This window comes from Felis catus, chromosome B1, assembly GCF_018350175.1.
Source record: "Felis catus isolate Fca126 chromosome B1, F.catus_Fca126_mat1.0, whole genome shotgun sequence".
Classification (NCBI taxonomy): domain Eukaryota; kingdom Metazoa; phylum Chordata; class Mammalia; order Carnivora; family Felidae; genus Felis; species Felis catus.
Window position 1 is genome coordinate 117,438,899 of NC_058371.1, and position 17,525 is coordinate 117,456,423.

Here is a 17,525-nt window from a genome sequence, read left to right on the forward strand (position 1 = left end):
GCCACCTTCCTAATTCTCTTCTGCTATCCAGGTGCTGGCCAGCCAAAGGTGTACATTTTTTGAGGTGGTAACAGGTAAATGCTAGCCAGGTAAATGCTTCTCATATAAAGCCTCCCCTGCTTTTTGCCATGCAGATGATTCCTTAAACAGGACTTGATAGGAGGAAGGGCTGGTCTGGGGGAGTAGAAAAGAAGAATCAATGAGTCAGGCAGTCAGCTTAGCAGACAGATGGAGGGAGCAAACATAATTTACTTTAGCTCCACAGGTTCACTGAAAACTATTAAGAAAAGGCATGACATCCCCCCCCCCCATGATGAACAGCATTGCTACCATTAGCTATTGCTTTAGCTCTATAATTTTATGAAACAGAAAAGGAGGAAAAAAAATTGAGAACAGAAGCAAAGTTTGACCCAACAAAGCTAGAGGTTTTATTTAAAAATTTAAGTGTGACTTTATTCTCTACTGGGTGGCTGCTTAACTATTTACATTGCTGCCGAGGAGCTGCGATGTCTGATACACAGCTGTTTCTCACCCAGAAAGCTAATACCCCAGCTGAGCAGCCTTAGAATCTGGATGAGAAACTAACATATGGCTTGTTAGAGCAGTGATTCTACACATTAGAATCACCTGGGAAACCTTAACAATCCTGCCGTCTGGGTTTCCTGCTCAGAGATTCTGATTTAATTGTTCTGGGCACAGGGGAATCTCAAAACGTCCTCAAGCATTTCTAATATGGAGTCAAAGTTGAGAACTAGTGAGCAAGTAGGCCAGCCCGAGGAGACTCCATGCAGAGAATCCTCAGGATTCATAAGGTAGAATGACACTAACCAGCTATTCCTGATACTTTCCTCTTTTACAACTTCTTCAGTTTCTTTCTTTTCTTCTTCTTTTCTTTGAAGAACCCAAGACTGTCCAATGAGAAAGAAAATGGGACCCACAGTTGTTCTGGGACATTAGGCCTCTTTGAGACTGGCTGCTCTGGGTAAGAATTCATTCTTTGGCTGGCTGGCTGGGAAATGAATAGATTAGGGATGGTGGAAGATGAATTAGAGACTAAGGAAATATGGTACAGTGGGAAAAATTAACTTGGAATTAAACACTGGAATTCATTTCCGGCTTTGCCACTTATTGTGTGTGAATGATTCTTTTTCCTCATTAGTTGAAGAAAAGATTGGACTATTTGATCCTTGAAGTATTTTCTGGCTTAAAAAAACTCATTAGGAGAGAAGAGTTGGGGAACTCTACTTGAAGTTCAGAAAGCACTGCTTGGGTAGGCTCCAGCCCCTTTTTCGACTTATGTTGGTTTGCAGAAAACTGGAGGAAACTCAGCTTCATTCAACACTTGTCTGGTTTCAAAAAGCATCATGGAACTCTGTGAGGAAGAGTCTCTAATCCCAAGTAGTAGCTGAGGCTTTCCCATTCCTTAGTTTCCATCTCCCTGACACTGCTTCCTGGCTCACAGGGATTTTCTGCTCTGTGGGTATGATTCCTTTACCTCAGTGGTAACCCACACTTTAAAGGAGCCCTTCCACTGTGTCTACCTGACATTTCTTTTCTTTGCCACTTCCAGACACCTGCACTCCCCTGTTCAACCATTGCTGGTGCTCTAGGTCCAGCTTATCCAATCAGATGCTTTCCCCTGAATCTAGGGAATGGAGAGTTCTGCTCCTTGGAGATGAAGGGGCTACTTTGGAGTTGAGAGGGAAGTGGTGCTCTTTGTAACAAGTGACCTTGACCCCTTCTCTATTTCCATCTCTCACGGGCAGAAGGTGGTCATGACTCAGCAAAGGGATAAAAACTTCCCTTCTCCCTGGGCTTTCTGCACTTGATTGAGAGGGATTGCTCTGGGGTGACTGGACCCCACTTTGAAACCCCAGCATCTCAGAGCCGAATGGGAGCACAGCCTTTCAGAGATTTGGACAGGGTGTGCTCCACATAAGAGAAGACAGAAGAAGCTTAGAGGACGTATAATACGCTTCCTGTCCCTGATGGTTCATGTTGTGGCCAGTGCTCAATGGGAAGCTAATGGCAGGGATTCTCTTCACCTGGTAGAGGTGGGAAATGGTTACAGTCTACCTTGTGGTTTTGAAAACTTATGCATCAGAATCACCTGGGGGTCTTCAAAAACCATACAGTTGCCTGCTCCAATGGGACTATTAGAGTAAATGAAGGTGCATTATGAAGAGAAGACTGAGGGAAGCAGATCTTATCTGAAAATATTTTTCCGACAATAGTGTTAATAACAATGACGAGGCACACACTGTATACAGGGCGCTAGGTAAAAGCCCTTGGCGTGGAAAGACTCAGAGGTAACTGGCTGAGGTTACAGTTTGTCAACAGCAGAAGCCAGACTTTAATGCAGTATCTTCAGACCTCGTTCATTCTTAACTGTTTTATAAAACAGCCTTCAAGGGTGGTGAGTAGCTGTCTTATCACTCAGTTAAGGTTTCGAATAAGCTAGAATGGATACAGGGAGGAGGTAAAATGCCCAGAATCACTTCCTGACAATGAAAGGTGCTCAGAATCTGGAAGGAGGAAGCTAGGAAGGCAAAAGAAGCTAGGGTAGCTGAAAGCAGTGGTTCTCAAAGTGTGTCCTCTGCATCAGCACAACAGCATCACCTGGAAGCTCGTTAAAAATGCAAATTCTGGGGGCACCTTGGTGGCTCAGCGGTTAAGTGTGTGACTTCAGCTCAGGTTATGACCTCACGGTTTGTGAGTTTGAGCCCTGCGTCGGGCTCTGTGCTGACAGCTCAGAGCCTGGAGCCCGCTTCGGATTCTGTGTCTTCATTTCTCTCTGCCCCTACCCAGCTTGGGCTCTGTCTCTCTCTCACTCAAAAATAAACATTAAAAAATGCAAATGCTGGGCCCCCACCCAGACCTATTTTACCAGAAAGTCTGTGGGGAAGGGCTCTGCCCTCAGGCTTAACAAGTTCTCTAGGTGATGCTGATGTCCACTAGGGTCTGAGAACCACTATCTCCTAAGAATGACCCCGCTCCAGGCCGAGGTGTAGACACCTAAGCTGAAGTTTACTGCTGTGCAGGCCTCATAACAGGAGCTTAAGGAATGGAACAAAGGGGCTGTTGTGACCTAGGTGAGGCTTGGCAGGAGGTAGAATACCAGGCCTTGGCTACAGGGGGTAGGGAAGGATGGCACGCCTCCCATGCCTGTGTCCTCCACACTCCTATGGGGAAGGTCTTATATTTTCTTTCTCCACTTGTGTAGGGTCTGGTTTATTTCCCCTGACTGGTGGCTCTGGGAATTGTGTGTGTGACTTTCCTGCTTTATGGTTCCCTCTGCCCCACCGGCAACTGTAAAGGTCGCTATTGGTTCACAAACTGATCCCTTAAGCGAAGAGCAAAGAGAGCCAGAAGAAAGAGGACGAGCAGGAGGTTGGTAATAAGCAAGGAAATGTACATAGGAGGATTGTCAGTGCGTGGCCGCAAGAGGAATAGATTTCCACCGGCTCCCTCCAAATCTTAGAAGTTTATACAGATGTTCTAACGGGGTTCAGTGGCATATACCCTTTAGATAGTTTCAACGAGACATTGCTCTTTCAAGACCACATCCTTGAAACAGTTCCCATTATTAGAACGGTGGGCTAAGTGTGCATTTCAGGGACAGGGGAGGGGGTTAGGAGCCGCCTACTGACCGGGGTCAGTTGCAGGTCAACTGGCAGTCACACACCTCTTCTAACAGCTGCTAATCAGTGGAAGGTGTGGTATGTGAGCTGCCCAGGAAAGGGAAAGAGCTGGGGAAGCTCCTGGAACAGGTGTGACAGATGCTGGGAAATTGCAGAATCACCAGGGAAGCAAGTTTCTGGAGGTGGAGGGAGGCTTCCCCAGGAGTAAAGCTCCTTACCATCCATAGCACCCATGTACCCTCCCTGTCTTTTCTTTCCACCCAACACTGACATTCTCAACAGCCTGAAGTGGTCAGATGGGGAGCAGACCACACAGGAATGGACCAAGCCTAATAAATAGCAGGTAAGGAGGGAGGGGAAAGCATGTGGGGAGGTCAGGGTGTGCAGGCTGGGCAGAAATGAGCTGGAATGCTTTGGTGAGTTTTGAGCTTTTGTTTCTCTTTCTCACACCTCTCTTGTTCCGTCTTGTAGAAAAGAAAGAGAGTTGGTCCACACGTGACGAGAAGCCTCAAGAAGCAGGAGGCCGTAGTTTTCAGGGAAAATGAGCAACTCCAGCAGTTGCTGGTCATGCTAGACAGGGATGTGGCTGAACTCCTGGGCTGCCCTTGGGACATTCTCACTGAGTTCTCATGTGATGGCAAGAGAGAGGAATACACGTTGGGTCAGGCTCGTGATGGATAAACAAGTGGTTATTAAGGGCTCAAGGCAGGGGAGGGGGGTAAGAGGGGTGAAAATGGTGTTTTCTCCAGAAAATTACCCTGTTTAACAGGAGTCAGCTGGGAAACAAGTCCACTTTCTAGAATGCTTCTGCTTGTGAGCTCCAAAACTGCTTGCTTGATGGTTCCTCTGTATTAAAGGCAGTCCATTCTCTCACTTTGCCTCTGTATACCACTTTCCCCTCCCTAGAAAGCTCACTTGCATGTAGTATTTGTGAAAAACTGACTGACGGTGCAAGCTCAGTGTCTGAAGTTCTTAAAAAAAGTGCCGGTTTAGTTGTGCTGTTTGCAGGAGGAGTGAGGGTTGGGGAAATGCTGAACAGGAGCGTTCTGGGTATGTGGTCTAGTTGACGGTCCTGTGCCTTAACTATTCCCAACGGTGAGGACTACACATTTTGGTTTATCTCAGTCTCCCTGTCAACGAAGGAAAGGGACTCCCTGCTCATCAATTTTAGCACTTACAGTGACCTCTATACTCTGCCATCCAACCCAGTCCGCTCCCTTTTTATTGTTAGTGTATCCTGAGTTTTGTCTGGATGTAATTAAAAAAAAAATCTTTCAAGAACTAACCTACAAATGTTTTGCACAACTTTACAACGACTGTCGTTAATTATGTTTACCTGATGTTGGATGCTGTTGTCTTGGTTCACAGCCCTCTTTTCAACTCCCATCATCTATGATAAAGCCTGAAAGTGACAAGTACTTCTTAGCTTCCTGTTCTATTAGAGAGGACACGTGGCTTAGTTCTGACCGATAAAGTATAAGGAGATAATATTGGGGATCTCCTGGGAAAGAATTTTTGATTAAAAAACGTGTGTATGAGAAAGCTCTCTTCTTCACTTCCTTGTCGCTCCTAGATGTGTAAGGAGTGAGGTCTGTCCTGGTAACAGCTATGTATTCATGAAGTGGCAATTATGAAGATGAAGGCCAACCTCCTTAGGATGAGGAGTAAATGGGTTGAAAATATCTTAGTCTTCAAGAAAATAATTTCTTCAATTCACTGAAAAGAAAATTAATAATCATGGACACCCATGCTGCTGTGTGGCTACAAAAATTCCATCTTTGGAGTTTTTGGATAAGTGTTCTGTGACTTGCCTCTTTTTAATATCACAATTTATCTATTTCTGGAATCTATATCTTACTGTGGTGGTATGTTGACTGAGATCTTCCCTTTTTGGATTAAAAATTTTCTCAATGTTTATTCATTTTTGAGAGACAGAAACAGAGCATGAGTGGGGGAGGGGCAGAGAGAGAGGAAGACATAAAATCCAAAGCAGGCTCCAGACTCTGAGCTGGCAGCACAGAGACCGATGCAGGGCTCGAACCCATGAACCACGAGATCATGACCTCAGCCAAAGCTGGCCACTTAACCGACTGAACCACCCAGGCACCCCAACTGATATCTTTCTTTAGGTATCCTTTTTCAGGAAGATTGCAAGAGTGGTATGCAAAACTTTGAGGAACTATATCTGGGAATTTTTTTCCCTTTACATGTAAATAACTTCAGCACTATAGAATTCTTATTTTAGTTGGCCTACAATATTAGTTGCAAGTGCACAACATAGTGATTTCACAATTCTACACATGACACAAAGCTTCCCGTGATAAGTGTAGTTGCCATCTGTCACCATAGGACATTATTATAATGTTATTGACTATATTCCCTATGCTACTCTTCATCCTTGTAACTTATAAGTGGAAGTTGTACCCTTAATTCCCTTCACCTATTTTGCTCTTACTCCCTCCCCTCTGACAAACACCAGTTCTATTTGAGTCTGTTTCTGGTTTTTTGTTGTTCTTTGTTTTGTGTTTTAGATTGCACATTCTTGGCTCATAGTTTTTTCCCTGAAATTTCCATACAAATTGCCCCATTGTTTCCTGTATCTATTGTGCTCATTAAAAAGCTCGGGAACAGCCTCATTTCTTTTCTTACCACCCGCCCCCCAATATCGCACCATGATGTAACCAAGTGTTTGTTATTTTTTGTTACTTTTCTTAGTATATTGTAAACCCTTTTTATCTGCTTGAATCTTTCTTCAGTTTAGGAAAATAATCTACTGTCTGTATGTAGTATATTTTCTTTTAAGCCAGGTATAAAGATGTCTAAAAACACTTATTAAGCTAATACTCATTCACATATTAAATATCTAGGCTATTTCATATATTTTATCTACTTCACTTGCTGTTACCTTTTTAATCTAATTCTGAAAGATTCCCTGCAGTTTATTTTCTGTAGTTGAGTCTGATCTTTGCTGTTTCTAGTGCCATTTAAAATGTCACTATACTATTACATTATTTTTCTTATTTATTTTTTGGTTAATGTTAGTGTTCTTTTTTTTTTTTTAATTTTTTTTTTAACGTTTATTTTTGAGACAGAGAGAGACAGAGCATGAACAGGGGAGGGGCAGAGAGAGAGGGAGACACAGAATCCGAAGCAGGTTCCAGGCTCTGAGCCATCAGCCCAGAGCCGACGCGGGGCTCGAACTCACGGACCGCGAGATCGTGACTTGGGCTGAAGTCGGACACCTAACCGACTGAGCCACCCAGGTGCACCAATGTTAGTGTTCTTTTTATCTCCTGTCTTGTGTATTCTCTTTGTATCTTTGGTCCCATTAATTTTCTCTAATTTCTCTATGGGTGATGTGAATGGTTGACTTCCCTGCCCTCCCCGCCCCCCCCCCCCAACTGTCTGGTGCTTCTCCCTGTACTGAGCTGGAGCACATCTGTCCACTGACTCCTATTTCCTCCAAATAGTATTTACGTGGCTATTGGTAGCTTTTTCCTCCTAGAAGTTAAGGTGCTTAACTGAATTCTGTTAAATTTTCATTGATTGGTCAGTTTGAGGGGTGTGGGGAGGAAGAGAAATGCATCCACTGGGAAACATTTCCACAGTTTGGTTATTTGGAACTGCTGTCCTAAGGCTGCATTTCTTATACTCCGGTAACATAATGTTACGAGGGCCAACCCACCTTGTTGGTAGAAATAGAGAATGTTCTTCTACTTTGGAAGAGTGTATTACCATTGCTCTTGGTGAGAGCAAGATCAGAAATCTACATTGGTGAGAAGCAAGATCAGAAAACATTCCATTGCGGTTTTTATTTGGTATGGCCAGGACTCCTCTGAATGAGACATCCTGACCCTGGTATGTGCTGGTGATAGGACACTGCCAACCTCCCAGCTAGCCCTACCACTTCTAATTTATAAGTATTTATTTTTGTTTTTGTTTCCCCTAGGATTTCCTTCTTCTTTCCCGCTCCCATTACTATTGGGGAAGCGGAATTGCGCATATGTTCCTGTTGAGCCCTTCAAGCTAATACCTTCATTACATGCAGTAAAAATCCTTGAGGCTTTTGCCATGCTGGGTTGAGGAGACACCCACATGCCTGTGGATGATCTGGGGAACTGACTTTCAGTATCTGTTTCCCCCTCTTTCTAGGTGCCTTTCTGTATTCAAGAGCTGAAAAAACAAATCAATTTTCTAGATACTCTTTCTGCTAGAATTCTAAATGTGGCTTAGGTTTACCGTTCAGATACAGTTGCGTGTGATTTGGAAGAGAGAAGTGAGGTGTTGGCCGTTCTGACTTCTGCTAGCAAATGCCATCCTCTGGTATCCAATTTTGTGGTGGCTTCCTGATTATGGGGTGTCATCTTCCAAGTTATGCATGTAGGTGCCTGATTACAAAGCTGCCATTTTCTTCTTAGCTCAGTTCTGTAGTGTCATTCTCAGTCATTTCTGAAAACTTACCTGATGATTCAATTTTCTAGTAATTCTGATAGCCATCTAATATCCTATAAAAACTCTTCTGCATAAATCAATTAGACTCACTATCTGCCTCTGGAATTTGACCAATGTGAACTCCAGTGTAAGATTTTTTTCCTTATTTTTCCTTTATGATTTGGCTGTTTCTAACGATTTTGGGTATCTGCTACCATACCACCATCTTTTCTAAAAGTCTTTTTTACATTACATTGTATTTCTTCATGTGTACTCTTTATTTCAGATCAGTTATAAAATTTCAGGTAGTTAATCAAAGGGGTGTCTGTGTTTGCATCTTTGAAGGTTTGCTTAGGTAGTAAGATAATTTTTTTGGCGATTTCGTACACACCCCACATCTTCAAAGCCTTTTTGGTAGTATAAGTCCCATTTTACTATAAACCAGAAAACCTCTGTGTGAATCATTTTCTTTATTTCTTTTTTTTTTAATGTTTATTTCTGAGACTGAGACAGAGCATGAGTGGGGGAGGGGCAGAGACAGAGAGGCAGACTCAGAATCTGAAGCAGGCTCCAGGCTCTGAGCTGTCAGCACAGATGCCGATGCGGGACTCGAACTCACAAACCATGAGATCATGACCTGAGCCGAAGTCAGTCGCTCAACCGACTAAGCCACCTATGTGCCCCTGTGCGAATCATTTTCTACTGGTTTATTTTGTGTAAAAAGGTTTAATTTTATAACCGTTCTGAGTTCTTGATGCCATGTTTTATTTCTGCTTTCACTTTCAACATTGTTCATTTTATTGCTGTCACTATCCCACCCTCACAGTGTAGTGTAGTGGGGAAATTGAAGTAAATGTGCTTTCTTTCTTACCTGTGTATGCATCTATCAGATCTGAGCATATGGAAGGGGTAGAAAGGAAGGCTTCCCGTAAGATGAATATTTAAACTGATTTTAAAGAAGCTGTAGGCTTTAGTATAAAAGAGGGAGTGACAGTGCTCTAGGTAGAGCAATGTTTGAGAAGTATGAAGACTCAGATGTGAGAAAAACATAATGGGTTCTATAAACTGCAGGCTACTCTTAGAGCCAGAGCAGGGCAGGAGGGGGAGCACTAAGGGGAAGTCCTAGTGGCCAAATTAATAGAAAGTCTGTGCATTTCACTTGTGTAATGTGAATAGAACCCAGGGTCCCACACAGCCCAGTTTCTCTGTGGAGCGGCACATAAGAAAGCTCAGTCTAATCGCAAAAGCCATTAACTAATTGTGATCTCTACTTCGTTTCTCAGAAGAACACTAAAATCCTCTTCTCACCCCCAACCCCAATTCCTATTTTCTAGGACCTTAAGACTACCCTCGCATCTCTTATTATACAATATTTTCTTGGCACTAGGTTTCATGTCTCTTCTCTGCTCCCACCCCCTTTCTCATCTCCTCAAGTTTTCTTAAATTCTTCAGGTCTTTTCCTGGCCCTTTCTTTGTCCAATTAACCACCTGATCTATATCCCAAAAGATGCAAAACAGGGCTGCTGGAGGCAGAACTTTCTTTAGAGGGCAGGGACTAGAGATAACATTTTATTATGAAGCCTGTGGCAGAAATAGAAGGACATTTAATCAGAGGATGACCTAAGTTTGCATTTTAGAATGTTTACTTTCATAAAATTATCAAGAATAAACCATTACTTCAGTTACATAAACTTGGTAAGTGCTTAGCCCTTATTAAATTTACATATGTACAGACTCTTCTAATATAGGATATAGGGGGATTTTTTACTTCCGGAAGACTTTAACCACTTGACAAAACATAAATAGAAAATTGGCACCGAGGAAAAATCTCTCTGCAAAAAGAAAGTGTTACAGTTTCTTTTGATTCAGCTTTAAGCTTATCTCCAGGTTGCTCAGTTTCCCAGCTCGAAAGAGGAATATAAGGGAAAAGGAAACTAATTCCTCAGGAGAAGCCATGTCTTCCAGTCTTGAATCACATACATAGGAACTCTTCATGACTGGTGCACGGAGTAATAGAGCTACCAAGCTTAACATGCTGTAGCAATTATGGTGATGGCTTTCAAAGATGATTTCTTAGGGGTGTTTTTGAGAAGTTAAGGACCACACCGTAAAATGCAAATTTAATGTAAGAGGCTGTAAGGCCTGAATATATAGCATTCTAGTGTGTAAGATTCAGGGACCTGCACTCCATGCCTAGAGCATGAATGGTTTGCATACCCATTAGCTTTCCTGTATCTGTTAATTCTCTCAGATTTGTTCAAGGGGCAACTATAGAGTAGGACAGATACTACTTTCATCTGGAAGGATTTTTTAATTATTTTTTTTAATGTTTATTTTTGAGAGAGAGAGAGAACCATAGCATAAGCAGAAGGGCAGAGAGAGAGAGGGAGGGAGGGATGGAGGGAGGGAGGGAGGGAGGGAGAGAAGGAGAGAGGGAGAGAGGGAAGGCGACACAGAATCTGAAGCAGGCTCCAGGCTCCAAGCTGTCAGCACAGAGTCCGATGCAGGCCTTGAACTCACAAACCACCTGAGCCAAAGTCAGACTTTTAACTCAGTCGTCCAGGTGACCCTGGAAGGATTTATTTATTTTTTTTTAATTTTTTTTCCAACGTTTTTATTTATTTTTGGGACAGAGAGAGACAGAGCATGAACGGGGGAGGGGCAGAGAGAGAGGGAGACACAGAATCCGAAACAGGCTCCAGGCTCCGAGCCATCAGCCCAGAGCCCGACGCGGGGCTGGAACTCCCGGACCGCGAGATCGTGACCTGGCTGAAGTCGGACGCTTAACCGACTGCGCCACCCAGGCGCCCCTGGAAGGATTTATTTTTAAATGGTTATTTGAGACAGTGTGAATGTATGTGAACAAGAAAGGGGCAGAGAGGGAGAGAAAATACCAAGCAGGATCCACGCTGTCAGCACAGAGCCTGACGTGGGGCTCCATCCCACAAACGGTAGGATCATGACCTGAGCCAAAATCAAGAGTCGGATGCTAAACCAAATGAGTCACCCAGGTGCCCCTCATCTGGAAGAATTTTAAAGCAGATGTTTTAAGTACACTTTTGACATAGACCTATCAGACTGGGAAAGCCTGATTCTAAGGACTGTGCTGCAGAGACCTGCTTATGCCATAATATGCATTTCTAATAATTGTTTGCTAAGTGGTATGAATTTATAGTGGCCGAGTGAGTTTTGAGGCATTGCCAGTAATCATTAGGATATATCTACCCTTTCTTTCCTGCAGCAGATCAAGGTATCCTCCGGGTTTACAAAGGAGTGCCCAGTAAGGTCTGGCATGGCATTTAGTGGACAGGTGTGTGGATTAAATAAGACATGTAGGAAGTATCTGCACATAGTCAACCCTTAGTAAATATGAATTCCCTTTTCCTTCTCAAGTTTCTAAGTCCCAGACAACAGTTGTGTTGTCATTAAATCTGATTGCCATGATGAACATAAGAGGATTACTATCTCTAACACACCAGTGGAGCCTCATTTTCCATTTTTCTTTTTCATTGACTGTGGTTTTGTGATTCTATTAAGATTGAGAGAGGAGAAAGGTGAATTTGATGGTTGGAAAGCTATAGTTGGGTTTAGAGAAGTAAGGTAATAGCCCGATCAAAGGGAGAAACATGAACAAAAATGGAGAGATGTGTGATGATCAAATTCTTGTGAGAAGAGGACATTCATCCTTTGGGGAATAGAAAAAGATACTCATCTGAATGAAATTAATCAAACCTGTGTTTTAAAAGTCACTGGGGACATACAAGCTACCAATTTATGTGAAGTGAAGGTGGGACAGTTTGGCAAAACTTAGTGATACAGAAAACAATTACGTATTTCACATTCATTAGGCCGAAGTTTTTTTTTTCTATTTTTACACTTCAATTCTATACTAGTTCCCCTTTTTGCTATAGTGCAATGTTGAAATGTGTTTATTTTTAACTTCTAGGTAAACATTCACTATCAACTAATCAGAAATTCTAGATTTACACATGAAGCATTTCACAGGTATCAAAAGGAGAAACTTAAAAATGTACTTTAGACATAAGAAAATAGAATTTCTGGTTTCTAGTCTCTTTTGAAAGCAGGAGTATTCTAAAGACAACTTTATCTTAGAATTGCAGTGAAAATGTTGATATTTAAATTTGGTTAAGGGGAAAAAAGTGAATTTTAGGTTATCAGTCATATGACAACAAAGGTGCAATTTTCCTAAAAATGTTTTAACAGGAATATTTTCATGCAGAGCATCTTATTTTATTCTGAAAGTCCTGCTTTTCCCAGCAACCAGTAATTTCATTTTAGTATTTCGATCGGTATTTTTCTCTTTTCCACAATCTGTTCATAATGGTGGGAAACTCGGACTTAACACTGTTTAGTCATGCAGATCTTGAAATTAGAATGTCTTTCTCAATGCGGACATCATTTGAATAGGGAATCAAACTATTGATAGAAATACTGAAGAAGCAGTTCACTGTGATATCATAAAACATTCATAATGAAAATTACAAGGAAGTTGCAAGGGAAGGAAAGATGTCTTAAGGTTCAAACCCTCCAGAAAGATTCAATAAACCTAGAGAGGTAATTTTCCATCAGCCTGGTAATGACCCCCTGTTAAGCTTTAAACTGAAAAGAAAGCATTACTGTTTTTGTTTTTAAAGCTTAAAAACTATAAATGAAATGAAATGAAACACGATTTAGACCACTCTTTTAAAGTTCTGAAGATGATTCTAATATCCTGCCAACGTTGAGAAATCTTGCTTTCTTCTTGATAGATGACCTTCTCTTTGACTCCCTTAGCCAAGATTCCTGAAAGTAAAGCCTTTCTTAATTTCATATTAAGCCAATATTAGAAAATATCTATATTAAAAATTCTTCTCCTGGGAAACAGGGGTTTTTAGCTATTGTGCCCTTGATTATTCTGTTCTACCCTAGTAATTTACTGTGAAATCTTCTACCTGTTCTGTAAATCATTCTCTACCACTTCCCCTTTCTTCCTTACTCTTGACTCTGTAACGTCACCATTTAGACAACCATTACTTTCCTCACCTCCATATGCAACTTCTCCTGCTTTTACTTTTGCCCCCTATTTAAACTTTGGTCATCCTCACTCTGTTTGTTAAGCAGCCCTGACCCGCTGCCATCCCACAGGCTTGTGTTCTGCCCACGCTGTATTCAGTTTGTGCTGCTGTTGGAGATCCTGAAGGCTTGGCTTCTGCTTGGAGAAACTTCCATTCTTCTCATCCTGCCAAATCCCTGTCTACATGTAAAATGTAGTGTGAATTTTGCTTCCTGATGAAATGATAAAAATACCAGATACCGCCCCTCCCCAGTCAAATGAAGACCGGTCTTTATAATAAAGCACATATTTCTAGAGACTACAGTTTGGCTTTGTAAATCTTGTAAGGGTACATTAGAAATGATGACTTTAGAAATCCTCTAGGGAGAAAAAAATCACTTGAAAGTATCCTTTGGGCATAAAAATAATCACAAAAACTTTCTGATATCTTCATAGAGGATAAGCACTGTAAGGCTTAAGTATTTGACAACTGGCATAATATTCTCTTCAGTGAGTTTTATGTAGAGTTTGGTTCCATGTGTCTTTTTCTCACCGTGTCTAGGCTACACTTAAAGTGGGTTAAAAGGAATTTAATTTTCTCTATTGCCTGTGTTAAAAAAAACAAACAATTTACACACATAGGGGTGGGCTATGTGATGTGACTTCTGTATCTGTGAGGAAAAACTTGAGGTTTTTCACAAAGCACGTTACCAATGAATCCAGAATGGGAGTTAGATATTGAAAACCCCAATAGGAAATGTGCATTAAGAGCATCAAAAATGAAGCAGGCAATATTTTTCTCCCTGTTAGTTTTGATTGGATTTCATTTGAAATCACGTTTGCTTCTGCAGAACACAAAGTTCAGAAAAAGATGTAAATCTCCTTGGGAGGTCAGGGGAGAGTAATCAGGAGGGAGGGGTCTCCAGAGGAATAATTCAATGAATGGGGCTGTTTGGCTGGCAAAACAGTGCTACCAAGGGGCCTAATCACTGTTTTCAAATATTTGAAGGGCTCTTGTGTGGAAGCTGCACCCAACTTGTTCTGTAGGTACTAATGGGGAGAGATTAGCAATACAGAGTGTATTGAAAAAGATTTGAAAAAGAATTCATGATATAAATATTATGGTCTCCAAGGAAACATTTCTATATTCTGGGATATATACTATTTTTCTACACATTAATGTCTTTATTTTATTTTTATTTTATTTTATTTTTTTTTAATTTTTTTTTAACATTTATTTATTTTTGAGACAGAGAGAGACAGAGCATGAACAGGGGAGGGGCAGAGAGAGAGGGAGACACAGAATCGGAAGCAGGCTCCAGGCTCTGAGCCATCAGCCCAGAGCCTGACGCGGGGCTCGAACTCACGGACCGCGAGATCGTGACCTGAGCCGAAGTCGGACGCTCAACCGACTGAGCCACCCAGGCGCCCCGATGTCTTTATTTTAAATATAATTTATTGTCAAGTTGGCTAACATACAGTGTATACAGGGTGCTCTTGGTTTTGGGGGTAGATTCCCATGATTCATCGCTTATATACAACACCCAGCGCTCATCCTAACAAGTGCCCTCCTCAGTGCCCATCACCCATTTTCCCCTCTCCCTGCCCCTGCCATCAACCCTCAGTTCGTTCTCTGTATTTGAGAGTATCTTATGGTTTGCCTCCCTCTCTGTTTGAAACTATTTTTTCCCTTTCCCTTTCCCCATAGTCTTCTATTAAGTTCCTCAAGTTCCACATATGGATGAAAACATATGGTATCTGTCTTTCTCTGACTAACTTATTTTCACTTAGCATAATACCCTTCAGTTCCATCCATGTTGTTGCAAATGGCCAGATTTCATTCTTTCTCATTGCCGCGTAGTATTCCATTGTATATATAAACCACATCTTCTTTATCCATTCATCAGTCGATGGACATTTGAGCTCTTTCCATAATTTGGCTATTGTTGAAAGTGCTGATATAAACATTGAGGTAGAAGTGCCCCTATGCATCATCACTCCTGCATCCCTTGGGTAAATTCCTAGCAGTGCTATTGCTGGGTTGTAGGGTAGTTCTATTTTTAATTTTTTGAGGAATCTCCACACTGTCTTTCCAGAGTGGCTGCACCAGTTTGCATTCCCACCAGCAGTGCAAAAGTGTTTCCATTTCTCCACATTCTCACCATCTGTTGTTTCCTGAGTTGTTAATTTTAGCCACCCTGATCTGTGTGAGGTGGTTATCTCAATGTGGTTTTGATTTGTATTTCCCTGATAATGAGTGATGTTGAGCATCTTTTCATGTGTCTGCTGACCATCTGTGTCTTCTTTGGAGATGTGTATATTCATGTCTTCTGCCCATTTCTTCACTAGATTATTTGTTTTTGGGTGTTGAGTTTGGTGAGTTCTTTATAGAGTTTAGATACTAACCTTTTATCTGATATGTCATATGTAAATATCTTCTCCTTTCTGTCAGTTGCCTTTTAGTTTTGTTGATTGTTTCCTTTGCAGTGCAGAAGCTTTTTATCTTGATGAGGTCCCAATAGTTCATTTTTGCTTTTGTTTCCCTTGCCTTTGGAGACATGTTGAACAAGAAATTGCTGTGGCTGAAGTCAAAGAAGTTGTTGCCTGTTTTCTCCTCTAGGGTTTTGATGGTTTTCTTTCTCACATTTAGGTCATTCATCCCTTTTGAATTTATTTTTGTGTATGGTGTAAGAAAATGGTCCAGTTCATTCTTCTGCATGTTGCTGTCCAGTTCTCCCAGCACCATTTGTTAAGGAGACTGTCTTTTTTCCATTGGATACTCTTTCCTGATTTGTCAAAGATTAGTTGGCCATACATTTGTGGGTCCAATTCTGGGTTCTCTATTCCATTGGTGTATGTGTCTGTTTTTGTGCCAATACCATACTGTCTTGATGATTATAGCTTTATAGTGGAGGCTAAAGTCTGGGATTGTGCTGCCTCCCACTTTGGTTTTCTTTTTCAACATTACTTTGGCTATTTTGGGTGTTTTGTGGTTCCATACAAATTTTAGGATTTTTGTTCTAGCTCTGAGAAGAATGCTGGTGCAATTTCAATTGGGGTTGCATTGAATGTCTACACATTGATTTCTTAGTGAATTGTCTCCCAGTTAATTTAGAATTTAGAATGGGCTATTTCTTCTTTACAACAAATGATATGAACTTAGGTTATTTAGGTTTTCTTGGACTCTATTCCTACCCTTACCACGTAGTAAGCCCTTTGTAAATATAAGACATTATTATTGTTGCCTAGCAAAGGTGTTTTAAAAAGTACTAAATCCTTAACACGGCAGTGTGTTTAGAAAAGAAGAATTAACTTGATGATCTGGGACAAGTTGTTCTGATAAGTGGGTGAATGATGAGGTTAACTTTCCAATATCCTAGTCTTATGTATACATTTTATAATTTGAATGAAGTACCTCTACCCATTCAAATGCACATCTGCAAAAATATTGCAGATGAGTATCAAGTATCCTTGCTCAGGGCAAATGCAGGAACAGAGGCACAGTTATTCCCCTTGATGGGCAAAGTCAGGATGGGCATCTGCTCTTGCAGAATTGTTCTTTTCCTATTCAGTGTGAGATACTAAGGGGAAAAAAGGGAAAAAAAACCCGAAAAAAAAAGTGAAATTGTTTGAACTTTTCATTGGTTTACTTTTTATTTTAAAAACTGTGCACGGAGGCACCTGGGTGGCTCAGTTGGTTAAGCATCTGACTTTGGCTCAGGTCATGATCTCACAGTTTCACAAGTTCGAGCCCGAAATTGGGCTCTGTGCTGACAGAGCCTGGCACCTGCTTCAGATTCTGTGTCTCCCTCACTCTTTGCCCCTCCTCTGTTTGTAGTCTCTCTCTCTCTCTCTCTCTCTCTCTCAAAACTAAAATAGACAATAAAAAATGTTAAACAAACAAACAAACAAAACTTTGCATGGGGCGCCTGGATGACTCAGCCAGTTGAGCGTCCCAGTTTGCTTTTGTCATTTCACGGTTCGTGAGTTTGAGTCCTGAGTTGGGCTCTGTGCTGACAGCTCAGAACCTGGATTCTGCTTTGGATTCTATGTTTCCCTCTCTATCTGCCCCTCCTCCACTGTCTTTCTGTCTCTCTCTCAAAAAACAAATTTAATAAACATTAAAAAATTTTTTTTTGCAAACAATGAGTAAATACTAAGATTTCCTTTGTTAATATCTCTGAAAAAGGTAGGTATGGGCAACATTCAAATAGGTGTGCAGAAAACATTAAAATATAGAGAAAAAATATGAGGCCCTGAAACTTCAGAAGTAGTGACAATTGAGATGAAACCTGGCCATGTACGCATAAATACCATTTTTTTGTTATTAAAAGACAGCCTACGTTAGATATTCTGAATGCTCCTCCTAACTGAAACAATTAAAATGCTGAATAAAATGG

The 17,525-nt window shown here is 41.3% G+C and overlaps 1 long non-coding RNA gene across 3 annotated transcripts in view; it reads left to right on the forward strand.

The window, feature by feature from the left end:
- The first annotated feature begins 201 nt into the window (after positions 1 to 201).
- The window catches only part of LOC123384999, a 74,738-nt gene continuing 57,414 nt past the window's right edge, over positions 202 to 17,525 (forward strand). Inside the window, exons 1-4 of one of the 3 annotated variants that reach the window (XR_006596899.1) lie at positions 202 to 812; positions 900 to 982; positions 3,224 to 3,390; positions 3,924 to 3,984. This is a non-coding gene — a long non-coding RNA (uncharacterized LOC123384999). The other 2 variants (XR_006596898.1, XR_006596897.1) reach the window with 2 other exon arrangements.